The following is an 18,186-nucleotide window of genomic DNA, read 5'->3' as shown; positions in this document are numbered from 1 at the left end:
TAAACCGCTGGCCAAAATTTCCCCCGGAGCAAGGGGACTCTGCGGGCGGCTCCACGGAGCTCCAAACTTCTGGGTTGCGAGGAAACCAGAAGTTCAGCTTCTGGCAGTGCGCCAGGTCGGCGCGCTGCCTGCTGGTTGCTGGGAGAGGTCCTGGATCGCCCTACTTAAGGGCAATCCGAACAGGACCTCCTCCTTGATTTTTTGCTGCTGGGAAGCGAACAGAAGGCTTTCTGTTCGCTTCGAAGACTGGACACCTTCTGCCTTCTGCCCCTCTTCTTTGTGGCCACCTCTGAGATATTGGAATATTGCTATCATGTCTCCCCTAGTCCCTCTTTTTATTATTTATTTATTTTATTAGCTGGACTTATATGCCACCCCTCTCCATGGAGAGCTATTAAACTAGACATACCCAGCTCCTGCAACTGTTCTTCATATGTTTTAGCCTCTCTAATCTTTGCTGCTCTTTTCCAAACTCTTTCTAGAGTCTCAACATCATTTTTACACCATGACAATCAAAACTGAATGTGGTAAGTGTAGCCTTACCAAGACATTATAAAGTGGTATTAACACTTCACATGATCTTGATTCTAACTCTCTGTTTAGGCAGCCTAAAACTGTCTTGGCTTTTTTGGCAGCTGCTGCACACTGTTGGCTCATATTTAAATGGTTGTCCACTGAGACTCCAAGATCCCTGTCATAGTTACTGCTGTTGAGCAACGTACCACATATACTATATCACATATAGTATACTATACCACATATACTGTACATTTTGCTTTTCTTGCATAAATGTAGAACTTTACCCTTTTCACCACTGAATTTAATTTTGTTAGATAATGCCTAATATTCAAGTGTGTTAAGAACCTTCTGTATCTTCAGCCTATCTTAGTATCATCTGCAAATTTGATGAGTTCCCCACATATCCTCTTGCCCACGTCATTGATGAAAATGTATTGGAGTACTCCACTGCATACTTCCCTCCATGTAGATGCAGTTCCATTGAGGAATTGGTTGATATATTAGTTGAACTATAAATTATAAAATAACTCATTCAACCACATGTTTTATATTGTTAGGAATATTTATTTATTTATTGGATTTATATGCTGTCTCTCTCCGAGGACTCGGGGCAGTTTACAACATATATAAAACAATAGGCTAAATCCAATTAATTAAAACTAAGTAAACTAATCTAAAATCCCCAATTATATTAAAGTCTGGTGGATAAATAAGTATTAAGAAGCAATGTTCCCTCTAATTTTTTTTCGGGGTGGGCAGAAAAGTATAGTGTCTGAGTGGCAGTCCCCTTGGGACTGGGCAGCATAGAAGTACAAATAAATAAATGAATAAATAAATGAATAAATGAATGAATAAATAAATAAACAAACAAACAAACAAATAAAACCCCTACTTTTTTATTAAAAGAAATTAATAATAAAACAAAACCAAACTCTATTACTATTAAAACTAAAACAACCAGCAAATCCAAAAACATAACTATTAATAAAAACAGGTGAGGGCTGGGTTTTTTTTTCTCTGTTATTATTCAATTGCTTTTACCATATGCTTTAAATAAAGAGTCACTTCTCTCTCTATTTCTCTCTCTTTCCTGTCATTCTCTGCCTCAATCATTTTCTCATTTCTCTTCCCCCCTTTTTTCTATCATTTCTCTCTCCCTCTCTCTTCCTTCCACTCCTCTCTCTCTTGCTTTCCTCCTCTCTCTCACTCTCTCTCACTCTTCCTTCCTCTCTCCTCAATCACTCTTTCTTTCTTTCCCTCTCTCACTCTCTCTTCCTTCCTATCTTCTCTCTCTCTCTCTTTCTCTCTCCCTTTCTTTCCTTCTCTCTTCCTTCCACTTTTTTCTCTTTCTCTCTCTCTTTTCCTTCCTTCCCCTCTTCCCCTCCCTCTCTCCCTTTATATTTATCTCTTCCTTCCTTCCTCTCTTCCCCCCTTTCTCTCTCCCTCTCGTTCACTTTTCTCTCCCTTCCCTCCCTCCTTCTTTTCTCTCCTCTTTCCCTCCCTCTCTTTCCTTTCTCTCCACGTCTCCGGCTTTGCTGACCAGCACAAGGCCCAAGCCAGGAAAGTCCTCCTGCCCCCCCAGCCAAAAACACAAAGGAGGTCTTCCGCCACCAGCTTGAGCCTCACGTTGCTCCACCCCGCTTCGCCTGTCATCCTGGACCTCCGTTGTGTTTTCGGGGGAGAGCGGCAGGAAAGCCCTGTGCCGGCCAGGAAAGCCGGGTTTGCTTTCCGTGAAAGCAGTGCACCTTTTAAACACGCTGCTTTCTTGCAACACTTTCCTGGGTGGGGGGGGAGGAGGCCCCCCCCCAGGAAAGAGGTGCAGGAAAGCAGCATGTTTAAAAGGCGCACTGCTTTCACGGAAAGCAAACCCGGCTTTCCTGGCCGGCATAGGGCTTTCCCGCTGCTCCCCCCGAAAACACAACGGAGGATAACAGGCAGGATGAAGTGGGGTGGAGTAATGCGAGGCTCAAGCAGGCAGCTGCCACGCGTTTCTTTCGGCGGAAGAGGAGGAGAGGGAGCGGATCGGACGGGGGAAGCGCCTTCTACTGCCAGTGCCTTCTACTGCCAGCGCCTCCCCGCCCCCGTCCCCTCACGGGCTGGCAGGGGGATGGGGACTGCATGCCCATGGCAAAGGGCGCGGGGGGCAGTATTTTGGGGTGCGCATGCGCTCACGCGCGCAGCCTACAGGGAACGGTGTTAAGAAGGAAGGCGAGGAGGGTGCGGGCAGTGCAAATATCTGGGAGGAGCTGATTCCAGAGGGCCAGGGCCCCCACAGAGAAGGCTCTTCCCCTAGGCCCCGTCAAGCGACATTGTCTAGTTGATGGGACCTGGAGAAGATTGATTCTGTGGGACCTAACCAGTTGCTGGGAGTCATATGGCAGAAGGCGGTCCTGCGAGTAATCTGGCCCAATGTCATGTAAGGCTTTATAGGTCATTACCAACACTTTGAATATAGTTGGATGACTATATTGACTATAAATGCCACTGCTTTTATGCTATAGTGTCCCTTTATATTTTAATACTTAACTTGAATGTGTTCTATTTATGATTCAGTTCAATTCTGTTCTGACAGATTTTTCCTCTGAATTCCAGGTGCAAGAATGGAGAGAAAATATATTTTAGATGCCAATCATACTGAATGACTGTAGACAATTTGTATTGAAAGATACACTGAAGAGTTATTAATTGAAGATTCCAAGGAAGGAAATTAATAGTTAGGGAAATGGAAAGCTGCTAGTTTGAAATTTTAAATTAATGGTATTATGTTGTCTTTTTTGCAAATACAATCATCTCTTATAAAATTTAAGAACAGTGGAATGATAGTCTGCTTATAATATTAAATAAATCCTTGCTTGAAAGCAGCTCAAACTAAAATATTAAAATAGGTTTTTAAATTAGGTGAATTAATATTTCATTATCTTTATCTTTAGAAAAGAAAGCTGTATTTATTTATTTTATATTTTTTTTACTATTAAATTTAATCAGGAATTATTGTAATTTAATTTTTTTTCTTTACTTGAAAGAAAGACACTGGTTAAAATCTGGCATTTAGTGAAATGTTGTTGGAAACTCTGTTTTGTTTATTGCTCTAAATAGGTGCAGTCTATATTTTTGCACTCCTGATACAATAGTCCTAACAATACTACATTTCTGAATAATATGAAAATGGCTATATCTTTTATCACTCACTGAGATAATGATACAAATCAGGAGATTTTTCCTGTTTTCGTTGAATTTATGGTATTTATTATTTCTTAGAAAGACTTGCCATATGTGATTTTACCTTTCTCACCCTGTTACATTAATATTATATACAGTAATGAATAAACAATTACAATATATTTATTTGTAAAAATCAGAATCATTTTATCTTTGGCATCCTTAACAATAGAAAATATTGTTACATTGTGGCAATTATTTACACAAGAGGCTAGTAATTGTCTAGATCTTTTTTTCACTCACAATATCTTTGTATTGTATGATTCACTTTTTCTTTTCAAATATATAAAGGGACTTAACTTGACAATGTCATTTATAAAGCTTTAGGTACTATGATACAGGCCATTTTGTGCTCAAAAGTTCCTTAATTTCCACTGATCCCTATTTTGTTGTTTAATTTTCAGATCTTTACATCTTTAAATTCTCTGAACAGAGGAATTCACCTCTGATATACACAGAACATTAGTACAAGTTTATGCCATAGAACCAGTAGTAACTTGGCAGCCTAGGTTGCTAGAACTGGCAATGACCCACGCCTGCCATGCCCCTGAGCCGGTGCTGCCATCACAGTGGCACAGTAGGTGCTGCCATCTTGTTTTTAGCTTCTGCACATGCACAGAAGCTTTTTTAAATACTGCACATGCATGCGCAAAGCACATCCCCCCCTGCAGTGTGTCTCTGAGTGAACTGGCAGCAATAGACAACTGGAAACCATTACTGGTGTATATGTGTCTGTAACTATGTGTGCCATAAATCCAAATAATGTATCTGAAGAATATATGTATGTTAGAGAAAAAAAGCTTTAACTTTTGTTGCCTTTTTTCTTTTTCAAAAGTGGATCCTTTGATTAAATTCCATGCATATAATTGAACGTGTGGTATAGTGGCAATTTTTTTAAACAACTCTAGATAAAATATGAATCCCCCCCCCCTTAAATTGACATTCACTGTATTTACTTACTTTGCAGGGTAATTATAAATTGAATTACCTATCCATCTATGAAGATGTATCAGATGTATTAGGGATGAATTTTAAGTCCTAATACATTTAAAGACATGGCAAGCAACTGACACACCCAGAGATTTCCTCTTTCTGAACTGTTATTTTTTCAACTCAACAACAGAAGGAACATGATTCCTTTTATTTATTTGACTCTCCAGGGTTAGGGAGAGTTCCAGAATCATCCCTCAAGACCATCCGATAACAACAACAATCTGCAAGCAGTTTTAGAAGCTGTGCTTCAAAATAGCTGGTGAATGGATGATGGGGGCAGGGCTGAAATCACATAATTGTTAGATCTCATCCAAGACAACAACGAATCTATATACAGACAGCAGGTTGAACAACTAGCCTTGTGGTGGGACTGAAACAATATTGAACTAAACACATTCAAAATCATAGAAATGGTGATAGATTTTAGGAGAAACCCTCCTATACTACTACCTCTTACAATATTAGACAACACAGTATCAACAGTAGAGACCTTCAAGTTTCCAGGTTCTATCATATTTCAAGAATTAAAATGGATACCTAACATCAAAAACATCATCAAAAAAGTACAAGAAAGAAGAACCATTGAACCTACCTGAACGGTCTTCTCAATGCACTGGAAGGAGAGTCCAGGTGGATTACACTTGAGTCTTATTGATAAGGACTGAGTTTAGATTTACATATTAATTACATATTAATGATGTACCACCCCCTAGCTGCCCCAGAGGCTCAGTTTTTAAAAATGAAGAGAGTAATAAAGAAAAGCAAGATTTATTGAAACAGAACGTAGCTCACCAGGAGGCGCTGAAGAATTGAAGTCTGCCTCCTAGGGGGATCATACTGGCAATGTCACTTGGAGCACCTAAAATTTATCTGGTTGGATCCTCTGTAGGAGCGCTTGGGTTGCTGGAAGTCCTTACTCCTGTCTTGAACATAGGCTGTATTGCCCCTATAGGGCATCAGGCTGAATTGACCCTGTACATACGACCTCGCCGACTGGGCCACGCCAGAGAAAAGTTCCCAGTGAAAAGGCTGTCTGCAAAAATAGGGAGTGCTGCATCTGTCTTGGCGCTTATAAGCTCTTGGAAGGACTGTTCTTTTATCCTTATCTTCAATAAGGACAGACTTTAGCACTTCTCCGAAAAGTTTTTCAACTTGAAAGGGGAAGGAGGCCAGCCGCCATTTTGATTTGGCATCTGCCTGCCAATTCCTAAGCCACAAGAGACAGCGTGATGACAGTGTAGATGCCATTCCCCTGGATGAAAACTTTGCTGCATTCAGGGTAGTGTCTGCAGAGAACCTGGCTGCTGCAAGCAGCTTGCTCAGATCTTGTCTCAGCCGGCCATCTTCAGGACCCAGTCTGGATTGTACTTCCTGAATCCACATTATGGATGCTCTATTGAAAAATGACGCCGCTGATGCGGCTCAAAGGGCCCATGCCGACATTTGATGTGCTTTACGCAGCAATGTTTCGGCCCTCCTGTCTTCTGGTTTCAGGCTGTCCGCTGTTTCAGATGGTACCAGAGCCATGGACAGTAACGTGGCCACTGGCTTATCGATAGGCAGGAATTGTAAAGGCACCTAGATCTCCTCATCAAAGGTATAAAACCGTCGTTCCCTTATAGAAGGGCCCTGAGCTGCCGCTGAGTGCTGCCATGGGCATTTAATGTTCTCCAAAAAGATCTCTGATGATGGAATGTGGTCTGATTCTTTGGGAGGTTCCTTGAACAGGGTAGCTGATGTTCGAATGGTGTTTGCTGGGTCTAAAGGTTTGGTTGACCCAGGTAGGTCTACGACCTGTTTGGCTTTGTGTAGTAAGATCCGGAATAAAGACAGTTTAAACAGGCCAGCAAAGGCTGGCTGCTCAGGAGAGTTGCCCTCGTCATCCAAGAGATCATTGTCTTGGTTGCTACCCTTTTGTAGCAGCGGTGATTCCTCCATCATGGAGCCCAACCTCGGTGGTGTTGTGGTTAGCTCTGGCCCACCTCCTGTCCCAAGGAATGTGGAGGTGGAGGTGGGGGAAACATCCACATGCCACAGGCCTGTTTTGCTCCTGATAAAATCTGCCGACGAAGTCTCCTCTGACCAAGGAAGCGTTAGTGACAGGGGAGAGGGTAGTTTGGCAGACAGCCCAGGAGGAGATCAATCATCCTTATCATCCCTGGATTCTGAACAAGAATGTATGACGGACTGACGCATGCATAGAGTGATGCATAGGAGAGAACAACTGAAGGATTATTACAGGAGATAAGTGAGGCCACCTGTGGTTGGGTGGGGCTGCTGTAATTAGTGCTACAGATAAAAAGAGCAGCGTGCTGGTTTAGCCTCATGGAAGTTTATCTGATTCATAGTTTCGTCAAGATCGTGGTTTGCTGTTTCCCTGTTCAAGACTGTGTGTGGAATTTCTGGACTTTGGAATTGGACTCAATTTCCCAGTTACTGGGTGAGAAATTGGATTGCATTTAACCTGTGCTTTGTGTGTACAAGAAAATCACTTTGACATTTAAAAAGGGAGTTGTTTCTGCTTTTCTGTTGATAAAGACCTTTTGTTTTCCTTCTATCGTGGTGTATGTGTCTGTTTGGGATTAATTACCCTGTAATTATGGGCGGTTGGGACATGCCGGTAGAACAGGTGGGGGCGGTGGTGCAGACCAGAGGTCCTGAGGTTGGGCCGGGCATGTCGGCTGAAATGTAGATTGATGTACTCCAGCTGCCATAAACCTGGGAGTAGGCGTTAGCAATAATGTCCTGCCATGTTGGTGCGATATTCTGCCAAGTGTCAGTTTGAGCTCTAAATCCTGCAGCTATGGGTGTGAAGATAGCTGATGGAATTTGTACACCCTGTACCAGGCCAGGAGCCAGGTGCACAGGTTGACCAGCAGAACTAGGCCTCTCTGATGTCATCGGTTGTTGTGAAAAGACCGATGCTTGGCGGTCAGGTGAACAGTCTCTCTCAGAAATCGATCCAGCTGGATGTAACAAACCCCCTGTGGAGGGTGATTCTGAAGGTTGTGCCAACTGTTGGAAGGGTGGCACACTTGGAATTAGGACCCCCTGGTTAGCATTAGTTGGGTGTAAAGCCGATTGCAACTTTTGCTACAGGGCTTTAATCTTCCTCTTAGCCTCCTTAAGAGATGAGCCGGACTGAGACTTAGCTTTGGCCTTGCTTTTTGATAGTCTTTCCTTGTGCTTGGAAACCACCAGGGGTGGGGTAGATTGTTCCCCCACTGAGGCATTAGGGTGATCTGCCATTATTGGGGCAGCTGTACTCACAATATATAGTCAAATCTCAAAAATTTGGTAGTCTTCAAGCTGTGGTGTTCGGCTGACAAAGGCAAGCCACTGTCAAAGGAACAATTTTCCTATGTGACTGCAGTTGTGTTTGCGCATTAGTTGGCCCTCTGCCAACTTTGAGTAAAGCAGTGAGCCTTGGTAAGCCATGTCACTGCTTTCCTCAGTTTAGTCCTGACAGGGGAAGGCGGCTTGGCTGTTTGGCGCTGTGTCAGCTTCGCGCCAAACAGATGACGCTTCCCTGAAGCGATCTCGTCTACTGGCTCAAAATGGCAGGTGCGCTGAACCGCTGGCCTGAAAGACGCCATTTTAAAGTGCTGCAGCCTCATCTTTTAGTTTAAAAAAATCCTGCTGTTGTAATCAGCTGGGAAGGGGCCAAAGGGAGCACCGGTGGGCTTCTGTTGTTATTAACCATCCTGAAGGTCCTTACATTTTGTTTCTTTGACAGCCCTCTGGTGGTGGGGGAGGATCCCCCCACCCTTAGCTGTAAAGAGCCAGGTATGGCCACAGAGGCCAGTGACCAAGGGCTCCAATCTCCTCCTCGGGGCAGTACTCAGTAGGAGAAGAAGTACCATAAGAAGAGTGTTGGGGGTGGTGCCCATGGAGGGCAGAGACCCCTGCTTTCAATCGTTTAACCTGTGAATGAAAAACATGTTAATAAAACATGTTTTTAAAATAAATTTGAACAGCCTATACCTTTTTATTCCAGTCACATTCCAGACTTATTTAGTATCCTATGATTATCACTGTATTGTATCTTATGATTCTTGAGGAATGTATTTTTTACATAGAGGCTGAGAGCTTGTACACCAAAGACAAATTCCAACCATACTTGGTCAATAAATAATTCTATTCTATTCTATTCTATTCTATTCTATTCTATTCTATTCTATTCTATTCCATTCCATTCCATTCCATTCCATTCCATTCCACTCCACTCAACTCCACTCTATTCTTATGAACTTTGATTGGATAGAAAAAGGAAAAATATATAAACATCATTCTTTGACCACTAGAGAGAACTATGTTTAACTATTAATTGCAGACTGTCGTTAAGGAAAATTTTGACAATTCAATACAGAAAATCATTTTTACCATAAATTAGTTAGGTTCTGATTATACAGGGGATGTTTTAAAAGAAAAAATGACACCAGAGGTGGGTACATCCCAGTTCAGACTAGTTTGCCGTAACCAGTAACAACCTGCTAGTGTTATCATGATGACTTCACATGGACCAGTCCATGGGTGCCACCATCCTTTTTTGGGGGAGAGGGGGATTTTTTTGAATTTTTGTTTTGAATTTTTACATTTTTTTTCTTAATAGAAATAGCAAATTATCAACCCACTGTGACAATTCTATAAATGCTGGACAATGCAAATAAACTAGCCTTATAATCTTTGGATTATAAATCTGATACCAGCTTTTATTATGATGTTGGTTTGAATATAACCCTCACAGTGCAAATGAAACCAGAGTGCCATGTAAATTCACAATCATCAAGAGGTTAAGTTTGAGACTTTTTCTTCAGATACTAACAAGGTTGAGAATTCTTTGAGAAAAAAATAATAAGATAGTTATCTTAAAAAAGAAAACTTTATGAGGATTTGCTCCAGGTTAATCTACAATATCTAATAGAACAACTCTGGGATTTTTTTCCCATCGATATAAATAAGTCTGAGAACTTCTTGAATGAAAGAGAATTAAAAATGGGAAGAAAAATATTTCACCCTATGAGGATAAACTGGAGGGAGTGACTTCATTAGTTAGGATGGATTTTTATACATTTGATAGAAAATGAAAGAAAGTTTTAAGGTAGTTTTGTATGTATAAAATGAGTTTTTAAATGTATGTCTTTGGCCTTTTTATGTAATGCTAAATAATTCCCAAAGTTTGAGAATGCTATTGATTACATTTGAAAACAAGAAAAGAAAAAGATCTATTCCATTAGGATAAACGCAAGGGAAATATTTGAATTTTCTCCCTTTAGAATTAAAAATAATTGAAATAATATAGAGGATTCTCTTACTGTGAATTACGATAAAGTTTAAAGAGTTAACAAAAGTATATATTATTCCCCACAGCAAAGAGAAGCAGATATGGTCAAATTGATTCTTTTATCCAAAGAAGAGAATATATCTAACTTTCTTTCTATTTTGAAATTGCTTCTGGATTTGGGGCTTTAAAAATAGAAGTTTGATTTTGTTTTTGTTAATTAGATAGATTTATTGTTATAGAAATGTTTTGTATATACTGTTGGATAAAAGTAAAAAGTTGCAGTTGTAATGCTGTTATCGTCTACTGTGCTAAAGAGAGTCAGAAGTTGGTGCCTTTCTCTTTTCCCTTCCCTCTTTATACCATATTTTTCTTCTTGTCCTTCCTAGTTTTTCCTTACTGTTTTGCATTTCTCCTTATTTTCTACATTTTTATGAGTTAATAAAAAGTTTCAAAAATATTTAATGTAATATTTATTTGACAAAGGACAATATATTATGGAACACCTTACCACTTTGGGTATGAGAATCCTTACTCAACTTTTATAATGCAATGAAGACCTTCTATTTAAAGGAACATTTAGTATAGATAGTGGAACTGGGCAGCCTTCCTTCTGACTTACCAGAAATGATTTTTTTAAAAAAATATTTAATGGTTTTATTGATAATGCATTTTAAATTGCTCTGACACCTTCAAAGCAGACCAATATATAGTTTTGTCTGAATAAATTAAGGTTAAACAATGGTTAAATCTAGGTTATTACTATATGGCAGTGCTTCTCAAATAGTGGGGTGGACCCCCTGGGCGGGGAGCGCAGAGCAATGCCAGAGGGAGCAAGTGACCATGGGGAATATGCTTTTCCCCCCCCCTGCTGCAGGGACTCGGGTCTTTTTGCACCAAACAGTAACAAACATCACACAGCAGGAGATATGAAGTGCAGATAACAAACCCTTAAAAGACACCATCGAAAAATATTTAACAGGGATGAAAAGAAAGGAGGAGAGAGATAGAGATAATGATACAAATATAAGTCTTCCAAAAGCTAAGACAAGAAAATGTGATGAAGCGTATATAGACCTTGGCTTCACTAACAGACAGGAAGCAGCAGGTGAAGCTAGGAAAAATCACATCAGATACACGTACAATTAGCACAGGGGCCCCCAAGGCTGTATACTCTCACCACTTCTCTTCTCTCTATACACTAATGACTGCATCTCAAATGATCCATCTGTTAAACTACTGAAGTTTGCAGATGATACAAGAGTGATCGGACTCATTCGATACAATGATGAATCCGGATACAGACGGGAGGTTGAACAACTATCATTGTGGTGTGACCGGAACAATCTAGAACTGAACACACTCAAAACTGTAGAAATGGCGGTAGACTTTAGGAGAAACCCTTCCATCCTTCCACCTCTCACAATACTAGGCAACACAGTATCAACAGTAGAGACCTTCAGATTTCTAGGTTCTATCATATCTCAAGACCTAAAATGGTCACCTAACATCAAAAACATCATCAAAAAAGCACAACAAAAAATGTTCTTTCTGTGCCAGCTCAGGAAGCTCAAACTGCCCAAGGAGCTGCTGATTCAGTTCTACAGAGGAATCATTGAGTCTGTCATCTGGTTTGGTGCTACAACCCAACAGGACTGACACAGACTTCAGAGGATAATCAGAACTGCAGAAAAAACAATTGCTGCCAACCTGCCTTCCATTGAGGACCTGTATACTGCACAAGTCAAAAAGAGGGCGGGGAAAATATTTACTGACCCCTCACATCCTGGACACAAATTGTTTCAACTCCTACCCTCAAAACGTCGCTACAGAGCGCTGCACACCAAGACAACTAGACACAAGAACAGTTTTTTCCCGAATGCCATCACTCTACTAAACAAATAATTCCCTCAACACTGTCAGACTTTCTACTAAATCTGCACTTCTGCTCTACTAGTTTTTCTCATCATTCCTATCACCCATTTCCTCCCATGTTGACTGTATGACTGTAACTTGTTGCGTATATCATAAGATTTTTATTAATATTGCTTCTTCATTGCTTATTTGACCCCTATGACAATCATTAAGTGTTGTATGACATGATTCTTGACAAATGTATATTTTATTTTATGTACGTTGAGAGCATATGCACCAATTCCTTGTGTGTCCAATCACACTTGGCCAATTAAAAATTCTATTCGATTCTATTCTATTCCTACAGTGGCAAACAAGGAGACTGGCATGTTTACTGTGTCTAAAAACATTGGCAGTGGACAGCATGAAGCCAAATAAATTAAGGCGTCCCTTAAACACATTACACGCTGATACGCCACTTGATTTCTTTCAGTGAAATGTGCTGAATATTGCAAACAATCCGCCTGGCGGAGAGTTGGGGGGCACGCGAAATGTTTACTTCTTTCAGAGGAGGGGAGAGTAACAGAAAATAATTGAGAAGTACTGCTATATGGTTACATATGTTTGATTAATAAGCATTATCCAGTAAAACATTCTAGCTAAAGAATAAGTGAATTGTCTGTCTATGGAAGATTGTAACATCTACCTCTCAAAAATGATTTAAATGGCTTTCCTGCATGTTGCAGACTGTTTGACAAAATTACATTTGTGGCCCCACCAAGCTTCATAATTTTATTTTTCTATAGAAAACATAGTTGGATTATGATGATAAAGTATTGATATAATGCAGTGTTCTATGTATCAGGTTATTAAGTTAATTGTAAAGGTTATTCAGTTAACTGGAACAAGTCTCATTTATTTTCTATTTTTATCTTTGAAGAGGGAAGTCAATTGTGGCTTAATTTCTTTAAATATCTTTGAATAATTATTCCAAATGAATCAAAATTGCGAGTACTGCATGTTGAATTGCGAGTACTGCAGGAGGGTAATTCAGGAGGGTATTTTAGCAGGGTAATTCAATGCAATCATAAAGCTGGTTTGCAGCTTTATCATTGCACCAATTTGTTATAGTCTACCAAGCCTCGGGAAAAGTCTGGATAATTTCTTTTCTACGCTGGGTTAAAGGATTTCAAATAATTGTACCTTTGTTGGCAAATGAATTAACCAAGACTGCAAGATCCCCAGAACTCCTCAGTTGTTCTGCTAAACATTTCATTTTTTTAGAAGGCTGGAAAAGAGACAAATGAACTGGTTCTCATATATCTGATTTTAACTAATTGGCAAGCAACAGTTGAAGATCTGAAAACAGAGGGTACCTTCTGGAAACGATTGTCTTATTTTGTACTTCATAGTATTACAAACGAGATATTGGATGATAATTGTACATGCCTATTAAATTTAAAATCAGCCAATTTTAAAATGCTAAGAGGAATTTTAGACAAAACAGCACTGATGAAAATCTCTGTTCAAAAAGGGATGGGGGAAGGTTGGAAACATCACAAAAATAAAAAGTATAACTTAAAGTGACCAGATTATAATTTAGGTAAAGCGGGACACCATTGCTGGGGCGGGGTGTGTGTGTGCAAAAGATGACTTTTTCTGTGTGCATGTGTAAAAATACCTTTAGGACAACAGCCGCGGGCAGGGGTATGGTTCCTCCTGGCCCAGATGATGCAGGGCTGCTTGCTGAGGAAGCCTCAGTGACATCCGCGGGGATGCTCATGGGCCCCTTCTTGTAGGTGTGGACGAGCAGGAAGGGCGGATGGGCAAGGGGTGATTCCCATGCACATTCCATGTGGTCAACCTATATCAGGGGTCTGTACCTTCATTTGAGGAGGCAGGGGTGGGGAGGAAGAAAAATCCTCGGCCACTCCACCGAGTGGGGAGAGATTCGGCTAGATTTATTTATTTACCACCGAATGTAGAAGAGAGAAGTTGAAAATGTACTGAGCGAAAGCCATGAGCAATGGCCATGATGCCTCAAAACAACCCCGACTGGCCTCCCATCAATCTCTTCCAGACTATTTCCCTTGTTCTGTTTCGTTCCTCCATTTAACTTTTGGCATGGCACGGTGCAGCATGGTGAAGCTTCCATTGGTGTCGGGTGCTCCCAACCAATCAGAACAGTATGTTATATTCTCCAAAGCTAACATACCAGATACCCCATTTTTTAAAAAATTGGGACTTTTTAAAAACACTGCTGGATGCGGGACAAATTGCTCAAAAGCGGGACTGTCCCACCAAAAGTGGGACATCTGGTCACCTTAGTATAATTGTACATAATTCCAACGAGGAAGAAAACATTTGGTGCTGTTTTGGAAATCATTGTGGTTACAGGCAGTGCTTGCCTGAGCAAAAAGAGTTATTTATATGAAATGGAAAGTAGTGTCCTCACCAGGAAAATGTACTGGGAAATAATTGTTGTGGCTCATCCTCATCCCGCTCAGTTGATCATGGATTTTGAGTATCAAGGGACGGGTGTGTTTTGGTATCCTAGGCCCATGTACTTGGCACCCGAGTCTGAGAGTGAGGAAGTTGGAGAGGAAGTAGAGTGAGAGGTTGAAAGCCAACCAGGGACTGTTGTACCTTCAGAGGTGCTGTTGAGTGACTCAAGAGATGGCAAAGAGCCCCTTTTCTAATTTTGTCATCTGGATTTCAAAGATTGTTTTCTGTTCTCATTCAGGTTCAAAATGGTTTTTTGCGGACTAAACAGACTTTTTGAAAACATTACAAAAAAGAAGCAAAGAAGGAGCAAACTGCAGTTTTAAACGTGAGTTGGGGGAAAAGAGAGAACAAAGGAAAAATGGCGACTACTCCAGATTTGGAGGAAAAAATGGATTCACTGTTAACGGCATTTGCAAATATGGGGCAGCTACTCAAAGAGATGCAAAAGGCAATAGCTGTCGTCAGTGCTGGTGTAACAGATTTAAAAGAGCAGTCGAAAGCACAAGATCTGAGAATTGTGAAACTGGAGGAGGGAAAAGGTCGCCAGGAACTACGCATAAATAATTTAGAAGACAGGCAAAGGTGATCTAATCTGCGTTTGAGAGGCTTTAAGCAAGACTTTGTTGAGGGCAAACGTCTTATCCAAGCAATTCAGCAATGGTTTGGTGAAAACAACATTAAATGCGACCCAGGTGAATATGAAAGAGCACACTGGGTATTTGGCCCTCGGAGTCAAGGAAATCAAAAGGATGTGATCGTAAGATTCGTTTCGGAAAGGAGAGCAGCAGAAATCTTCAGAGAATTAAAGCAAATTCCAAATTTACATTACAAAGCCACTCCAATACGTGTTTTAAAAGACTTGTCTGCAGAAACACTCCAGGCGAGAAACCAAATGAGATGTATTACGACCCAATTATATGAAGGAGGAATCCGTTTCACCTGGAAACATCCTGCCACAATAATCGTTTTTAAAGATTCCAAAGTTCTCCAGGCAAGATCCTTGGATGAGGGGAAGAAACTGCTCCAACAGCTGGGGATCGATTTGGATGTAAATCTTCAGGCATCAACAGGGAAGGAGAAACCAGCAGCATAAGAGGGGAGAGGAGAAGATGATTTGTTTACAGCTCAGCCAACTCGCACAGCAGATCAAGGAAAAGACAAAAAAAATGCAGCTTTACAAAAGGAACTTGCTTTACTCCAGGAAAAAGAAAAAAAAGAACCTAGAATTACGCGTCAGAAGAAGAAATAATGAACTGAACTCAATTGATCTGTCAACATGGTATTATTGTTCTCAACTAACTAGCTTCTTTGTGTATTTTATACCAACTAACAAGGGATAAAGAGGGAAAGAGGGGGGGGTCTTTCTTTATTGCTTTAAAAGGGGAAAGGTGGGGGAGTTCTCGAGTGGAACGCAAATCCAGGGGTGCCTCTTGGATAACAAAAATTCTTTTCGTTGCCTCCCCTTTGGGGGTGTGTGCAAGGGAAGGGGCACTAGGGTGGGGGTTCAAGACAATTAACAAATACATTTCCAACAGGCTCTGTTTTGCAGGAGGGGGAAACACACTTAAAAGTATGTAAAATGGGAGAAACAGTTTTATTGTCACTAAATGTAAACGGGCTCTCATCACAGAAAAAACGTTATAGAATCATGAAGCTGGCCAGGGATAGTAGAGCTGATATCTTATTTCTATCTGAAACTCATAAAGGGAGGAAAAGATCAGATAAATTAGTTACCAATAGCGATTGGCAACGGGTCTACGAGTCGAGAGGGACCGCAAAAAGTAGAGGCGTGGCAATTTTGATTAACCAAAGACTATCATTCCAATTAATTAATATTAAAAGAGACAAAGACGACAGAATGTTATTCATTAAGGGGAAAATAAATAACAAGGCAGTAACTTTAGCAGTAATCTATGCCCCCAATGCAAATGCAAAACAATTTATAATAAATGCAAAGCGTAAATTAGACAATTTTGCGGAAGGCATAGTGATTTTAGCAGGTGATTTCAACTTGGAATTAACAGCAGGGATTAACTTGGAATTAACAGCTGTGCTTAAACATTATATAATTCCTTTCATTTTACAAATATATTATTTCTAATTTAGCAAATCATAGTTATAGTGTAACGTATTTTTCTATTTATTTTTCACTGAAAGTATCTTCCATTGTCAATCCCAGTACAGTAATAATTTTCCCTTATCTATGTTTTTCACTGTCATTCCCAGTGTGATAATCTTCCCTAATCTATAACTTCCACTGTCAAACCCAGTGTAATAATCTTACGAATACTGTGAGTGTGTTGATTACAGACTGTATTTAAGACAATAATTTAATGACTTTTTGGCTTTCGACCTGAGACTCTAATAGCAGCAGAATAATTGGTCATGCAATGCTGCCCAGTGTTTGCTGTTATCTCTTGCTACAGTTAACTATTTCTGCTATGATTTGTTTTTAAAAATATATGCTGAAAAATTGGATAATCCAGTTGTGTGTGGACCCAATTTTTGTGGGGCTTCTAGCTTAGACAGAACAATAACTACTCTGGTAACTGACTGTTAAGAATCTAAATTGAAACAGCTAAATTGGACAGCAAACCACTGCCAAAATAGTCTGAAAGTCCAAAGCTTGTGGATTTCGGCTGGCATGAAAAGCTAAAATGAATTGAAAAGGCTACCCTGGCTATTTTAGTAAAAAGAGGAAGAAATGAAAGAGACAGCTCTGCCACTGGAGAAAATGATAGGATGTTAACTAACAAGAAAGATAAAATTTCCTCAGCATTTTTGTTTTAGTCTTCTCCTTGAAGACAAAATACATTCCAAAGAAATAGGTAGAAAACATGGTTGGACTGGCAACAAAAAATAAACAATGAGACTGTTGAGCATGCTTATTTTGAACAACTTCAAGTAACCAAGACTAAATCAATTATTCAGGAAACTAGACAGAGCCTGCAGATAGCATCTTAAAAACTACATCTGTGAACTTTGAAAATCATGGAAGAGAGGACAGATATTGTTCTGCCTGGCCGGCTGGCCACCCAACAAGGCAATTATACAAATACACACAGAGAAGCTTGAAACAAGGCAAAGTGTTTCTTTATGTACAAAACTGCCTTAATGCCAGAGCAACAGCAAGAGAAATGCTGGTTTATGAGTCCAAGGGTCAGGGTTAATGACTCAAGCCGGCAACAAAAGTCTCTCTGGTTTACATCTGCCAATTACTCACTTAGCTTGAATGTCAGAATGTCAAAAGTTTCCAAAGGAAAAATGAAACCATGAAGCGTCAATTTCTCTCTCAAATCTGAACGATAAATTCCCATACTGCCTTCTGCAAGCCCTTCCCTTTATAACCCTGCTGTAGCATCCTTGATTACTGACAGCTGTGACTTAGAATCTCTGTCTGCTTCTGCACAGCTGCTCCTGGTGTCCCAGCATTCTGTGGATCCTGACATTTAGGATGGGATCATCCATCATCCCTTCCTCATCTGACTCAGATGAGGCCCTGACTTGAGATCCTACAGGCTCTGCTGGCCTCTCCGGCACCTTCCACATCCCCTTCTCCTTCCATTTTACTGTTTGACAGATCTTAAACCAGACATGATCTGACGGACCCGGGCTCCTCTGAGTCAAAATCAGTGGTCAGAGAAGCTGGCCGTGAGCCAACCACAACAGATATCAGGAATGGAAGCTTTATCTTCAAACAAGTAGGCTATTCTATCATTGTATGGATAGTGGATTGGGTGAATAATCTAATCCAACAAGCATACATCTGTTCAGGTTATCTGGATGGAAAAGTATATAAGATTCATTTCTAAGAT

The 18,186-nt window shown here is 40.4% G+C and overlaps 1 protein-coding gene across 1 annotated transcript in view; it reads right to left on the bottom strand.

Moving 5' to 3' along the window:
* The window catches only part of FSTL5 (follistatin like 5), a 195,294-nt gene that overhangs the window by 77,728 nt on the left and 99,380 nt on the right, over window positions 1–18,186 (bottom strand). The window lies entirely within an intron of this gene.

This window comes from Erythrolamprus reginae, chromosome 7 (genome assembly GCF_031021105.1).
Source record: "Erythrolamprus reginae isolate rEryReg1 chromosome 7, rEryReg1.hap1, whole genome shotgun sequence".
Classification (NCBI taxonomy): Eukaryota; Metazoa; Chordata; class Lepidosauria; order Squamata; family Dipsadidae; genus Erythrolamprus; species Erythrolamprus reginae.
This window is presented reverse-complemented; position numbering and strand designations above follow the sequence as displayed.